The sequence below is a fragment of the Lissotriton vulgaris genome, chromosome 8 (genome assembly GCF_964263255.1).
Source record: "Lissotriton vulgaris chromosome 8, aLisVul1.2, whole genome shotgun sequence".
NCBI classification, from domain to species: Eukaryota; Metazoa; Chordata; class Amphibia; order Caudata; family Salamandridae; genus Lissotriton; species Lissotriton vulgaris.
In genome coordinates, this window is record NC_141696.1 from 28,208,911 (window position 1) to 28,224,500 (window position 15,590).

Genomic DNA, 15,590 nt, shown 5'->3' on the forward strand with positions numbered 1-15,590 from the left:
TTAGGGAAGGTCATATATATATTATTTATTTTATCCTTAAAATATACGGATAGCTGGTTTGCCCATTCCTGGGATTCAAGTGCGTTTGCTTGGCAAGGTAAGGGATTCGTAAAGTCTTTCACTATTTTATATAGTGTTTTTTGGTAGCTCCCTGCTTGATCTATTTTGTCGGCAAGATAGTTTTTTTTTTGCTGTTGCAATATTCGCCATATATTCATGATGGGAAGTTTTGTATTTGGCTTTGTCGTCTGAGTCTTTGGTTTTTCTCCAACGTCTTTCCAGAGCTCTAGTAGCTACTTTTAATCTCTTCAGTTCTGGGGTGAACCAGGGACTGCTTTTTGTGGGGCGTTTGGTAGGGCGTTTGGGGGCTATTATGTCGAGGGTTTTTACAATGGCTTTGTCTAAGTCCACTGCCATCTGAGTCGCCGATTGGGTGGCAGGGGGAGGAATAAAATGCCTCTGGAAAGTATCTGTCTGTATTTTTGACCATGATCTGGTCAGACTCGATTGTTTAGGGGGTCTGGGGTTCTGTGAATTTAGCTTAATAGAGAATTTTATAAGTGAGTGATCGGTCCATAGTACAGGGATGAGATCATTAATGGATAATTGTTGCGAGTTAGAGCAGATGATATCGAGGCAGTGTCCCGCAATATGCGTCGGGCCTGTCTCTAGTATTTTCAGGTCTAATGCATGTATACTGTTGCACAACTCAGCAGTATGGTGATCCGTTTGACATTCTAAGTGGTAGTTTATGTCTCCTAATAGGCAGTGTGCTTGGATGGCACTTGGCTGGTGGTGTGCATGGATGGTGCTTGGCTGGAAGTGTGCAAGGATGGTGCTTGGCTGGTGGTGTGCATTGATGGCACTTGGTTGGTGGTGTGCGTGGACTGTAGCTTGGCTGGTAGTGTCCTGATGATGTGCATGGATGGCGCTTGGTTGGCGGTGTGGTTTGCGTGGATCTGGCAGTGTTTTATTATCCAGAATCCCCTGCAAGCCTAAAATTTAGCTAAAAAGCCACACTTTCCACAAGTTTCTGTGTGGTAAAGTTGTGGGATCACCCCACCAGCACAAATTTCCCACAACCCAGCGTTTCCCACAGTCTTCTGATAAAAATGATACCTCACTTGAGTGGTTGCCCTAAGCAGAGAACTTAAAAACATCTCAAATTAAAAACTGAGGGGGAACCAAAGTGGGTCCAAAAGGGCAGGTTTTATTTTGACACCTTTTTAAGCTGACTCTGCTTTGCGCACCCACGTAAGTGAAGTATAATTTTTATCAAGGGGAATTCTAGATGGTGGGAAGTTTGTGCCGGCGCTGTGATCTTACAACCTTCCTACAGAGAAATGCGAGGAAAATTTGATTTATAGCTAAATTTGAGGTTTGCCGGGGATTCTAGGTAAGAAAACGTTGGGGGATCCAAGCAAGCTCAAACATCCCCAGACTCTCCCAGGCATCTAGTTTTCAGAAATGTCTGGGTTTGGTAGGTTTCCCTAGATGGCCGCCAAGCTCGTAAACAAAAACGCAGGTGCCCCCGATCTATAGCAAAGTCACCTGTTTTTGCAAGCAGGTCACCTGCACTTTTTGTCCCGGGCTCAGGCCATCTAGGGAAACCTACCAAACCCAGACATTTCTAAAAACGAGACATCCTGGGAACTCCAAGAAGGTGTGGCTTGTGTGGATCCCCAATGTTTTGTTCACTCAGAATCCCCTGCATACCTCAAATGTAGCTAAAAAACATGGGGGCATATTATCAAGGACAGGCGATACATTATCGCCGCTTTTATCGGCAGGAAACTGCCGATAAAGCGGCGATAATGGCCTTGATAATATGCTCATTGAATTCCAATCGAAACCCATGTTAGATGTGTTCACATCTAACATGGGCTTCGATTGGAATTCATAGAGGGTATTATCAAGGCCATTATCGCCGCTTTATCGGCAGTTTCCTGTCGATAAAAGCGGCGATAATGTATAGCCGGTCCTTGATAATATGCTCCATATTTTCCTCAAATATCTGTGTGGTAGAGGTGTGGGATAACCAAGCCCACACACATTTCCTATCACCCATTGCTCCCCCAGGTCTCCCGATACAAATGCTACCTCACTTATGTGGGTGAGCCAAGGGCCCACGACAGGGAAGGACCCAAAACATATTGTTGAGGCATCAAAAATGATTGATCACAAAACGATCTGGTTTTTCAAGGGGGTCATCTGCGTTTATGGTCCCGGACTCTGCAGCCATCTTGGAAAACCTACCAAATCCAGACAGTTCTGAGGTTTGCAGGGGATTTTGGGTAAGAAAACATTGCGTGATCCAAGCAAGCCACACCTCTCTGGACTTCCCCGGAGGCCTAGTTTTCAGAAATGTCTGGGTTTTGTAGGTTTCCCTAGATGGCCTCCAAGCCCATGACCAAAAGTGCAGGTGACTGCCTCGTAAAACCAAACCTTTTTGTGATGGATAATTTCGAAGTCAACACAGTACGTTTTGGACCATTTCTTGTCATTGGCACTAGGTCTACCCACACAAGTGAGGTATAATTTTTATCAGGAGAAATGCTGGGTGGTTGGAATTATGTGACTCCCCAGAGATTCCAGAAATTTCCATCACAGAAATGTGAGGAAATGTGTTTTGTTTTACAAAGTTTGAGGTTTGCAAGGGATTCTGGGCATTAGAACATGGCGAGAGCCACACAAGCCACCCCACCCTGGATTCTTCTGGGTGTCTAGTTCTCAAAAATGTACAATTTTGCTAGGTTTCCCTGAGTGTCAGCTGAGCTACGGTTAAAATGCACAGCTAGGCATACTGCTAAAAAAGGGTCATTTTTCACCGGAAAAAAATGTGTCCACATTGCATTTTGGGCTGTTTCTTGTCACGGGCACTGGGCTTACCCACACAAGTGAGGTACCTTTTTTGCCGGGAGGCTAGCAGGATGGCTGGGTGGGTAGAAGTGTGTGGCTCCCTGCAGATTCCAGAACTTTCCGTCACAGAAATGTGAGGAAAATTCGCTTTTGTTTTCTTTACAAAGTTTGAGGTTTGCAAGTGATTCTGTATAACAGAACCTGTGAGACCCACACAAGTCACCCCATCTTGGATTCCCTTGGGTATCTAGATTTAAAAAATGGAAAGGTTTGTTAGGTTTGTCTATGTGCTAGATGAGCTAGGACCCAAAATCGACAGCTAGGCTCATTTCGAAAAAAAAGTCAGTTTTCACTGGAAAAAGTGATGTGTCCATGTTGCATTTTGGGCCGTTTCCTGTTGCAGGCACTATGCCTAAAAACACAAGTGAGGCAGCATTTTAATCAGGAGACTTGGGGGAATGCGGATTTGGTGGGAGTTTGTGGCGCCCCACAGATTCCTGTACTTTCCATCACAGAAATGTGATGAAAATATGTTTTTTTTACAAAGTTTGAGGGTTGCAAAGGATTCTGTGTAACATACCCAAATGAGAGTCACAGAAGTCAACACATCATGGATTTCTCTTGGTGTATAATTCTCAAAAATGTACAGGTTTGCCAGGTCTTCATACGTGCCGGCTGCGCAAATGTCCACAATCCAGAGCTAGGCACATTTTGAAAAAAGGATCAGTTTTCACTGGAATAAATTATGTGTCCATGTTGTGTTTTGGGCCCTTTCCTGTCGTGGGCATTAGGCATACCCACACATGTGAGGTCTACAAGGGATTCTGGCTAGCAGAACCTGGTCAGAGGCACACACCTCACAAAATCCTGGCTACCCCTGGGTTGCCTAGTTTACAAAAATGTACAGATTTGCTAGGTTTTCCTAGGTGTCAGCTGCGCTAAGGCCCTACATCCACAGTTAGGCACATTGCAAAAAAAGGGGTCTGTTTTCAGTGAAAAAATATGATGTGTCTATATTGTGTTTTGGGTTGTTTCCTGTTGCTGGAACTAGGCCTACACACACAAGTGAGGTACATTTTTATGGAGAGACTTGGAACAATGCTGGGTGGGGGAGGTTTTTGCCTCTCTGCAGATTCAATAACTTTCCATCACAGAAATATGAGGCAAATGAGGCTTTAATGACTAATGTTGAGGTTTCCGAGAGATTCTAATGAAGAGATGTACCTCATGCACACACTGAGTGAAATTATAGACGTTGGTCAATGTATAAATTCTAAAAGGTTACAACAAATTTTTTTTTGCAGAGGAACAACATTAGAGCACAAAAGATATCAATTAGATGGTGAAAACAAGTAAAATATGATGACAAAGGAGAGTCTTGGTGTCCTTTTAATTATCAAAGCTTGACAACAACCAGCCGACACGTGTTTCATCGCATCTCGCGATTCTTCAGGGCTCTAGGTGGCTGTACTTAAGCCAAGAGGTCGCTCTTCCGGTGATAATTCCGACCCAGAAGGGCCCAAGACCAGTACTTGTTCAAATATTCGATGGAATTAAAAAGACTGCTAGGTTTCCCTATGTTCCGGCTGAGCTAAAGTCCAAAATCCGCAGCTAGGCACATTGCGCAAAAAAGGGTCAATTTTCACTGGAAAAAATGATGTGTACACATTGCGTTTTGGGCTGTTTCCTGTTGCGGGCACCAGGCCTACCCACACATGTGAGGTACCATTTTATCTAGATACCTGGGGGAATACTAGGTGTGTGGAAGTCTGTGGCTCCCCGCAGATTCCAGAACCTTCCATCTCTGATATATGAGGGAAATTTGCTTGTTAAAAATAAATACATTTTGAGGCTTCCAAGGGATTCTGTGTAACATAACCTGATGAGAGAAGCACACGTTACCCCATCCTGGATTCCCCTGGATGTCTACTTTATATAAATATATATTCCATTTTTCTCAAGGGACTTGTAGGAATGCTGGGTGGGTGGAAGTTATTATGTCATTTGTTTTACAAAGTTTAAGGGTTTGCCAGGGATTCTGGGTAACAGAACCTGGTGAGAGCCACACCAACCAACAGTTTAACCTGATCTAATATCATAAATAACTAAGGATTAACAATGATTAAAACTGACTTGATGTAGTCTAATGTCTCAAGTCAACATGCATCTTTACAACAACATCTCCAACCTGTCCATTATAGAGATTTAAAAAAAAAACTAGTAAAGTTGTAAGGAAAATTGTCACAATTACAGCGATACTGGATTCTGGGCATAGAGAGAGTCTATTACTAATGAAAGGAGGGAGAATTGGAGACTCAAAGCAATGTTATAATATGAGCCTTTCCCATTCTTCCTTGCATAGTCTAAACAGTCCTCTATCTTTGATAGAATTTTATCAGCAGTATACCCCTGGAGGGAAATAGGACCCTTCCATTTGGACGTTGAGCCAAGAGACGACTTGTTGAAGGGTCTCAATATAACTTTATTTGGTAAGGCTCTTTTTTCATGTTCTTTTGCCTATAAGGGTGTTCTATCCTCTTCAAATGGATAGATAAATAAATACGAGTCACCAAGGACGATGCGATATATGCACAAAAAACATTGCTTGTACTAATGATTGGGAGGTCATAAAGCAAAAGTCACAGTGCATGCAGAATCAGGTTAATGTACATGATTTATACATTTGTGGAAGCTTTTTCTATAGAGTTGCTAGTTTTAGTTTAATGTGCTTCAAATGTATGATATATTAAATTAAATATGTTTTTAATGAGATGCCATTATGTGTTTTTGTTATCCAGAGAAACTTAAATAACATTTGTTTCTCCAGAAGAAGGCGAGGAACTACTAAAATCTCACTGAAACGCTGCGTCAACAGTTTTTGACAGTTTTTCTGTCTGTATAATACTTGTATTTTGTGTTTTTAAAAAGAAATCTTTCTGTATTTGTAATTTACCTTTAGATACAATATTACAGATAAAAGTAAAGAGATGTAATTGGTAATGAAATCACTATGATAAATGTTTTTGATCATTGTGTTTTTAAATGTCTGGTTTACAACAATAGTGTTTTTAATAAAATCATTGGAATTGAAGCACAATATTATTTATATTTTATTGTCCTTTAAGGAATTGCTTGTTTGGAATCACTGTTATAAGATCTCAACTACCTCAACATTGATTATATTCTCTCAGTTCCGTACAATAACTATAGATGTTATTGTTTGCCTATAAGTATGTTAAGTACCTATACCACATGATCTGCATCTGAAGAAGGTTATAATAGTTACTTGTATATCCATCACAATTGCAATAATTCTAGTTGAAAACTGATTTTTTGTTCTTTGCGCTTGATAAACCCATCCCTTTTCTTAGCATTAGGGTTTCTCCCATATATTTTTGCATCCAGGTTTTACAAAGGTACAGGTTTGCTATGTTTCCCTAGGTGCCGGCTGAGCTGGGGCCTAAAATACAGAGGTAGGCACTTTGGGAAAAAAGGGTTTGTTGTCTGTGGAAAAATTTGATGTGTCCACATTGCATTTTGGGCTGTTTCTTTGTCGGCACTAGGCCTACACAGAAAAGTGAGGTGCCATTTTTATCGGTAGACATAGGAGAATACTGGGTCGGTGGAAGTTTGTGGCTTTCCGAGAACCGTTCCGTTTCTAGAACTTTTCATCAAAAAATGTACAAGTTTTTTTGGTTTCACTAGGTGCCAGCTGAGGTAGGGCTCAGAATCCACAGCTAGGCAGATTGAAAAAAAAGGGTACATTTTCAGTGGAAAAATGTGATGTGTCCATGTTGCACTTTTTCCCCCATTTCCTGTTGCGGGCACTAGGCCTACACACAAAAATGAGGACTGTTTTTAGTGGAAGATTTAAGGGAACAAAGAAAAGTATAGCAAGTGTTATTACCATTTTATTTCTTTGTATTTCTGCCTTGCAAGACAGTGTGTGAAAAAAAAGACATTTTGAAGAATGCCCCCCAATTCACCTGCTAGTATAGCGGTCCAGAGCGGTTGACTGTGTGTGAGTGTTTGATTGGTTCAGATGCTCCGTCCATCACCACCCCATTTAATATAGCGTTCCAGCAAACTTTTTTCATTTTACATCCATTTCTCCCGCGGAATGGAAGGAAGGTTAAAGCACAAAAAATAGCAAAAATAGGCGAAGTCCCAGTAAATTATCAAAACTGTGTAGAAAGTGTTGCATGCCTGTCCATTTTTTGATACCATTTGCAGGGATAAAACCATATGCTTTCTTCTGCAACACTTTTTTCCCATTTTCCTCCCAAAAAACTAAAGGTAGCTGTATTTTGGATGATTTCTCGATCCCATCCAGGGGAATCCACAAACCCTGGGTATCTTTTTAATCCTCAGGATGTTGGACGAAAAGGACACAATTTGGGCATGAATACCTTATGTGGACAAAATGTTATGGGGGCCTATGCGCCAACTACCCCCATATAGCAGCCGCGGCCGGTAGTGGGAGTACCTGCCGGGTGGTTATGTGGGGAGGGGGAGTGGTACGGTGGGGGTAGTAATGTATGGATTATGGAGCTTTACAGGTAAGTAAACATATAAATAAATAAAACGAATGTCATTGTGCGCCCTGCATCGCATTTGGTGATGCAGTGCATGGAACGAAATTCCTTGGCCCCCGGTCTTGGGTGCACCACAAAACGAATGGACGCCATCTCTCAAAGCACCACTGTCAGCTGCAGACCCCCTCTAGAGAACACAAAGACCACGAGTCAAAGAGGCAGGGTCTTCGGGTGCTTTAACAGAGAGGGGACTGCTGCTCTCCAACTGAAGCCGCCATCTACCCTCTTTCATATCTGACTCTGCTGCTGATGTTTCCCTGTCTCCTACTGCTCCAGTAGCCTCGGCCTGCTAGATGCAAACAAGGCGCTGGTTGGTGGAATGGAAGACGCGCTAGTCACACCGGGATTGGCCAGCAGTAGTGGGACTTTGTGATGGAAGTGCAACGTTGTGAAGTTTACTTCTCTACTCGTCCGCCTCGATTTGCCCAGTGCTGTAGCATTGATTCAAGGAGCTGCTCTGCCTGCTGACATCCCACTGTTGCAGGCAGTCTTGATTTGAATAGAGTTGTTGTAAACGCAACACCTCTGTGGCTATGCAATGGCAGAAGATGGTTTTGTGGACTTCTGTTTCATAATGTGAGTTTTCATAATTCCCATATTTTAGGTTTCTAGATCTGCATTCGAGGAAGCAGGCATAGTAAGCTCTAGGGACAGTGGTCATTGAGACAGGGGGCATGGAGACAGTGATCACAATGCCACTAATCGAGGTCAATCATCTGGTAAGCCTTCAAGAAAAGTATGACGTCAGGAACAAGTCATCAATCAGCAAGGAGCATGTGCAAAATGCTGAGCTCTGGGGTAGCAGTGGGGCCTGTGTTAACGTGCATACCGACTGGGAGGGACAAACAAATGGAAGTTTCTGGGATATTTTGATTCTGTTAGGGCTTGACACCTAGAATTACTTTAAAACTCTAAGGCAGGTGTGTCTAGTCGAGTTGCAGGATGGCTACATCCATGTCTGATTTTTAGAATAGCCATTGGCATCTTGTGGGTAAGTTGTAGTTTTGGGAATAAAGAGATCTGGGTTTAAATCCTGGTTTCCACTTGTCCAAACTGTGTGATCCTGGGTTAATCGTTTTATGTTTTTTGGCAGATTTCCCATACCTGCCAAAAACTGAGAGGAGTGAGATGCGAATCTTAAGTAATGTGCTGTATGTGAAAAGAAGCAATACTTAGTGCCCATTTGTCTTTGCTTTGAGTGAGTTGCATAAATGTACAAATACACCAATCCGGTGTTTTTGAAATGTGAGATGTTGTGCAGATTGGTTGTCTTTTTCTGCAAACATACAACGGTGTGAATGTTGTTGTCCACGTTTGTTGTCTGTTTTGGAAACATAAAATGGTGGGAATGTGTTTGCCCAAGGTGGCTGTTTTTGTTTTTTGTTTTGAATACACAATAAAGGGCATAAACCTCACATTCTTCTTTCATGTACCACATCGTGAGTGTTGGGAACATTATATGCGAGCAGACACGAGCGTGACTCTTATCTCAGCTCGTGGCTGACTCTTGCCATGTAGGAATGTTATGTTTCAAGTTAATGTGGAATGTGATGGGAGGTTGGATTTATTACAGACCAGACTTCTTTATGAGCAGATGTGCAATAAAGCCTCGTTGCTCTTTACTTCTTCTCCGTGTGCTTCCTTTCCTGACAATTGGATTTCTTAACAGTAAGTTCTCCTCTTTGCTGTGGTGAGATGCTTTCACTACTAATATAGGGCCAGATGTACGAACCTTTCATTTAGCGCCTTGCAATTTGCGACACATTGCGAGTCACAACATGCAAGGCGCTAAATGAAATGTACACTGTTTTGCAATTCCCAATGGGGTCGCAAATTGAGAGGCTTATTAATATGAATTAGCCTCTCACAATTTGCGAGCCCATTGTGAATGCCAGCCCTCCTAGGGATGGTGGCCTGCTGGGCTCAGCAGACCACCATCTCTGGGACTGCTTTTTAACAAAGCAGCTTTCTTTTTTAACTGCAGCCCGTTTTCCTTAAAGGAAAACGGGAAGTATACAATTCTTTTTTTTTTTTTACATATTTTTTTTTAGGGCAGGCAGTGGTCCCTGGGACCCCTGCCTGCCCTTACAAAAATATTTTGCTTGCATTTGCAGAGGGAAAGGGGTCCCCTGGGAATCCCTTCCTATTTGCAAATGCATTACCACCTACTTGAAGTAGGTGGTAATTGCGTGTGTTTTGCAACCGCAATTGCGGTTGCAAAACTTTAGTACATTGTTTTGAGACTCGCTATTGGGAAGGGAGTGCCCCTTCCAAATAGCGAGTCGCAAAACCTATTTAGCTAGTTGCAAAATAAATTTGACTCGCTAAATAGGCTATGTAAATGGCCTAATATGTTTTAGCATGGGCAAACGGGTTTGCAAACCCGTTTGCACATGCAAAAGCAGGTTGTACATCTGGCCCTCTGTGCTTTCATGAGTTTATTCTTTAAGAAAACACCATTTGAAAACCTGCCAAAATAAATTGCCCCTTTGCATTTTTCCTTATACTGAAAGGTGGAAGAAAGGACACATCAGAAAAATACCCTTCTGAATAAAAAAGGACCGCACTTTCACCATCTCAAGCCCAGGTTCCCTAAAATTACTAAGCGGATTAGCAAGAGGGTTTCCTCCTTGGGAATCTGAGAAGTGCTGAGCTGTGGAAATGTCTCTGCCATTGGAAGTCATTTTGCAGCTACCTGCAGTCGCCTCGACTCTTGCCCGCGGGGTCTGGGCTGTGTCCCAGTAATCCCCTAGAAGTGTCTGTGCAGGCTGCGTTTGTTTACATACATCCGGCTCCCGCTTGTGGCTTGTCGGCCCCCTTGTGCACTGCGCACCCTCGAATTAAAGTGCCCTGGCAAGTCATTAATATGCAACCATAATGAGAGGTCAGCAGAGCCAGGAGTCCCAAAGGGCCAGTACCTGTGAACAGAGCAACTATTTTCCACCCGGCAACCACAGATGTAAGGTGTCAGCAGAAATATGGGCCTGGACCTTTCATTATGCCCTCCATAAGAAGCCTTGCGTTTAGCATCTCGCTGACCTGTGCGCTTTCCGGGGTGCTGGCACAGTAATGGGCATTTCGGGAACTTAGGAAAGATATTCTCGTTCTGAGGCTGCATCTCATTTACTCGAGCTCCCCTTTCAGCCCGGCGCACTCTTATCTTGATGGAGAATTTCAATCAAATTAGACAATCAGCATAAGGAATCACAATATTGAAACAAGAAAACCTAATTAATGTGCAGGTGGTGCAGGATTAGCAGAGGCTAAAAGCAGAAGTAAAAGCAGATTCCAACCAAGCTTGCTGTATCTGTAACCACCAAGTAGCAGAGAGCATGCCACAAGGGCTCAGTCATATCTCTTGGGTGGGGGCTTCGCTAAACATTACTCTGCGAGTGGTTGGTAGTGTTTTTGCCAAACTCCACACTCCAAGTGGGGCGCAGAGTAGCAAAACTCAGTGATGATGTGTGGAAGTCTTTTACAGACATTATTCAGAGAAATGCTGTCTTTATGTTTTCCAACACCATGCCACATCCACAAAACATATTTCTTGAAGTTCGAAACAGGACCTGACAGAAATGGTAGTGGCTCACAGAGATTATTGGCAACAATGTTAGTGCACTGCTGCTATATTAAAATATTGAAAACACATCACTATCCCAGAATATCAGATTTACAAGCCCCTTGAGCCACTTTTGCGTCACTTTTTCCATGTTAAAAGTGACGCAAAAGTGGCACAAGAGGCTTGTAAATCTGCCCCTTAGGATTTAGAATAGTGTACCTGTGAACTGTCAGTGACCTAGTGTGGTAAATTTTAATTACCTATACGGAATTTATGCGGTAAAGTTCAATAAGAATAACTCAGTCAAAATGAAAAGGCAGAATCCGTGGTATCTGAGGTTTAAAAGGGGTTTTATTCCTTAAAAAGGAATTGGTTCGAACCAGGTAGCATGACCCATCGCCACGAGGGTTCAGGGTGAGAATTGCAATGGACATGTACAATAATTTATTAACAGGAAATCATATATATAGTCATTTCATACAGTAATATGGAATGCAGAAGGCGTAACAGCTGAGAGAAACGAGATAAGAACAGAAATACGTAACAGAAGGCGTGCACTAGGGCGTACACGGAGGTGTGTGCTAGAAACGTCACATAAAGGTGTCATAAGTGGGTGGATCCCTAGAAGGATCCTGCAGAGTCAGCAAAAACATGTGGCACAGATGCGCGCGCAGCAGCATGACGTATGATTGACGTGTAACTGGAGGGTGAAGGGGACTTGACATTTAGCCCTACATGTGGAGACAGAAGTCTGGAGTGTCAGAACAACCTAATCCCAAATCATATCTAATATCTTGTGTTTTAGGAACTGTATTATCTAGAAGGAAAGGTCTCTTGGGCAGAGGCTATTCTATACTGACTGCTAATGCGTGCATATGCGACTGCGTGTCTACGTGTAAAGCAAGGGGGCCATGGGCCTACCATGGTAACGGAGGCTATGAATTACTTGCATGGAGACAGAAAGGCCGGGCCCTTTGCTCTGCAGCTGGGAAGGATGTTTACCTAAACTACTAGACAGGAATGTATTTTTCGAGGAGCGGAGCAGATAACTTGAAGGCTGAATACAGTCTTGGCAGGCCGTCAGGCTGAGCCAGGCACCGCTAGCCGCGCAGGGAGTGAGTGAAAGGTCATGGATACAGATGCAGGTCCAGGCTGCAGCTTCCAGAGGCAGAAGGCAGGAGAAAGCTCGAATGGCAGAAAACAAGGCCCAACTCGCCAGGGCCAGAAAAACGTGAAAGTGCACCATGTAAAGACGTTGGCAAGGCACACTTAGGGACTGAATATCGGACCCATTCATGGTGGATCTGAAAGAGGACATGTTAACGTTGGACGCAAATGTATTTTGCGTCTTCATAGCTGGTTGTGGAGGGAACTTACATGTACTAGAAGCACGTACATGGAGCCGTTGGGGTCTACGATAGGGGACACAATTGACCATAAAAATTCATATTACCTCATTCCCTCCTTGTCCCCTACGGACCCTTCATGATATATCAATCCTCATTAATCTATCAATCTGTTCATGTAACATCATTTGCTCTTCTTTCTTCTTACGGCGTTTTGAATGAGGACTTGAATGAGGAATACATGATGTGGCGCACAAGCCGCAAATCGCTGGCCCACATTGCAGACATAGGCAACAACTGAATACTATGAGTAGGGCTATACCTAGGAAGGATAGGACTTTCCATACCCAGGCTGACAACGTGGTCCAGAACCAACCAGACCAAGTCCAGGTGCCTGGATTCTGGTGTATCAGACTTGCAATCTTATGAAGATGGGTAATGGCTTTATATACTGATGGCGCGTTTTCTGGAATGAAAACACAGCAGCTCGATCCGATGACTCTACAGGCTCCGCCCCTATCGGCCAGGATGACGTCATGGACGAGACGATTTTGAAGAACAACAATCCGCATCGCGGACTGCTCCTCTGTTAAGTTGACCAGGGCGGAAGTAGTTTCATTCACTACAGCTTCAAGGGTTCTAGTTAATTTTCGTATCAGTTTAGTATTAAAGACAGCACCTAAGTAGGGAAAGAAACCTTTATTGAAATCTGTGTATTGCTCCCATGCCGTTTCAGTATAGTCGACAATCGGGAGATCTCTCTGCGGTCTATTGTGTACTAGATGAGTGTCTCTATGATAGTCAGGAGGGGCTAGAAAAACAGGTGGCAGAAGGAATGCAATGTAACAGGTGCCATCCCAGTCTAGAGGTAAGCGTATATATGCGGTATGACCACAAATGAAGTAGGAATGACGTGAAGCCTTGAAAGTAGACTTGCCCTTATCACTGAATTCGATCACAGTAGTACATCTACTATGACCCAGGTGTACTGAACCATTCTTTCTGACACATAATTCACCTTTGACTGGAAGTACGGACATGGCGGGCAAGACTGGTTCTGTTTCGGATTCAACACTGAGAATCATGAGGTTAAGTGTAAAGTTACCTAATCCATATACTTCATTTTCTAGATCAGTTCCTGTCCTTTTGGGGAGACCCTCCTTGTCAGGGAAACATACTTTATGCAAAACAGTGTTCAGGTTTCCCCATACCCAGTTACCTTGGTAGACTACGGAGTCTGAATTCAAGGAATTAATCAAACTAAACCATGCACCACAGGATCCATTGTGTGTGAACGGGTACGGAAAAAGAGGCAGAACTCCCTTGTATTTCTGATAGGGAGGGAGTCGGCCACATATCCAACAATTAGTAGCATTGCTGGTCTGATGGGAATGATGTAACATACTAATGAATGTGTTGTTGCACAGCGCAAGTCTGTAAAATAGTTCATGCGGGGGCAGTTCACTAAAAGAATGCTCGGCAGTGACGTTGAAGGGAGAATTTGCATGCTTGAATATAGGATAGTATATGTGTAGAAGCACACTTACAGCAATAATCACAAGGCTCAGAAAAAACATAATCAATAAAGTCACAATGCAGTGGCTGCGAAGAGATTTGCAGTATTCACGTTTCTTGAGCTGTTTCTGTCTATCTCTCTCTCTGTTGGGGTCTAGGGGATACATGTCAGAAAACACGTCTAACCGATTCACCTAGGGGAGGACTTAAACAATTAAACTGTCTGACTTGCTAGACCTCAATTTTTCTTTATACTCCTGCTGTGGAGTTTTCTCTATCAGGGGAAGTTTAGAGTCACTAGAATCTGGACAGTCCTTAGAGGGGGAGGGTGAGTCAGTCTCTGGCAATGCATGAAATTTCTTCACATGACTCGAGTGGAGCCACCCTTTGCGGCCCTCGACCTTGATTGCAGTCCTCGTGGTGAGAAGTACCAACTTCGGCACCTGCCAACGGGGCTCCAGCGGACTTTTCCTGTCGAAATTTCTCACACGTACGATATCTCCTGGAACAACGTCATGCGGTTTCACCTCGGTGTTGTCGGGAAAGGCTGCAGCTACCTGTGAACGACATGATTGTAGTGCAGACATCAAGGAAGCAAGGTAATCTGTCAACATATTACAATCGACATCAGTAATTTTTCTAGGCAAAGGCGTCCCCCACATATTCGGCGGCCTACCAAAGACCACCTCATACGGGGATAGCCCTGTTCTGGAGTGGGCGACCATTCTCATGTAAAAAAGGGCGACCGGCAAAGCTACGATCCAGTCGACACCCTTCTCCCTACAGATTTTAGCAAGACGAATTTTCAGGGTCTGATTGTGTCTCTCTACAAGACCTGCTGCTTCAGGATGTCGGACACAGTGGAACTTCCATTGGTAGCCTAGCAGGAGTGATACCTGCTTCATAAGCTCGGACGAGAATGGCTGACCGTTGTCTGAGTATACGATACGGGGCAAACCATATCGAGGGAAGAATTCACGAACCAGCTGCTTGGCAGTGGTCGGAGCAGTGTAATCTGGGACTGGATATGCTTCTGTCCAACGGGATAGTGCACATACAACTACGAGGACATATTTGAAACCTCGACAACGTTCCATCTGGATATAATCCATCTGGAGGACTTCAAAAGGGTGATCGGGAGGATGAAAACCACCTTGCTCTACGGGAACACCTTTACCTGGGTTGAACTGACAACAAATCATGCAAGTACGCACTTTCTGTTTGGCTGCTGCTCGTAAGTGTTTATTGAACCAGAGATGTTGAATACTGTCTAACATGGCTTTTTCTCCTAAATGTGCTGGACTGTGTACGGTATTAATGATAACTTGAACCATAGAGTCGGGGAGAAACCATGTGGATTGTCCCTTCGTCATCCATCCCTGTTCTGTCTGGATCCCTCCTAGTTCAGTCCATTTCTTGATTTCGTCTGGGGTAGCATGTGTCTGTATGTCAATTACATCTAGGGCGGGATCCTTAACTGTCATGCAATGTGTCGGTGTCGCGACTATTGTCTTCGTCAGGTCAGTGGTGTGAATCTGATTCTGAGCTGTATGTTTTGCGGTTCGGTCTGCCAGGTCATTACCCTGGGAAATAGTATCTGTAACTTTTGTATGTGCTTTACACTTCATGATGGATATTGCTGTAGGCAGATGTATTGCGTCTAACAGAGTTTGAATGAGGGGACCGTGTTGAATTTTGGCACCGTGAAAAGTCAAA